Raw genomic sequence first — 757 nt, forward strand, 5'->3', positions numbered from 1 at the left:
ATCACATGTGCGCGATATATATTAACCCCGTTATATTATTTTTGACATTTGCGATATGTTTTAGCTTGCTGCTCATTGGTCGTCTAGAGGCGGCTTTGTGGCGCGAGGAGCGCGTTCTGAAAGGGGAAAAATACGTGTTGCTGCGGTATAGAGGGAGGGTTGGAAACTGTGGTAAACTCGTCTCCGTGTTTGACGGGGGGGAGTAAGTAGTATATATAGGGCATTATCCATTATTAGGCAACGGTTGTAATGGTAGTAAGAATGACAATCATCTTTACAGTGGACCTGGGAGTGGCAAGCATAAGGGACGAAGGCGGGGGTAACATGTTGGATGCGATCATACCAGCACTAAAGCACCGGATCCCATCAGAACTCCGAAGTTAAGCGTGCTTGGGCGAGAGTAGTACTAGTATGGGTGACCTCTTGGGAAGTCCTTGTGTTGCATTCCCTTTTTAATTATTTTTTGCGCCTCGTGACAAACATATCGCATGTGCGCGATATATATTAACCCCGTTATATTATTTTTGACATTTGCGATATGTTTTAGCTCGCTGCTCATTGGTCACGCGTCTAGATGCGGCTTTCTGGTGCGAGGAGCGCGTTCTGAAAGGGGTAAAAAAATACGTGTTGCTGCGGTATAGAGGGAGGGGTGGAAACCGTGGTAAACTCGTCTCCGTGTTTGAGGGGGGGGGGAGTAAGTAGTATATATAGGGCATTATCCATTATTAGGCAACGGTTGTAATGGTAGTAAGAATGA

General features: G+C 46.0%; 1 non-coding gene across 1 annotated transcript; it reads left to right on the forward strand.

Moving 5' to 3' along the window:
• The first annotated feature begins 329 nt into the window (after positions 1-329).
• LOC123179560 (5S ribosomal RNA) lies at positions 330-448 on the forward strand. Its single transcript, XR_006490457.1, has one exon. It is a non-coding gene; the product is annotated as a 5S ribosomal RNA (ribosomal RNA).
• The last annotated feature ends 309 nt before the right edge of the window (positions 449-757 follow it).

The sequence above is a fragment of the Triticum aestivum genome, unplaced genomic scaffold, assembly GCF_018294505.1.
Source record: "Triticum aestivum cultivar Chinese Spring unplaced genomic scaffold, IWGSC CS RefSeq v2.1 scaffold45933, whole genome shotgun sequence".
NCBI lineage: Eukaryota > Viridiplantae > Streptophyta > Magnoliopsida > Poales > Poaceae > Triticum > Triticum aestivum.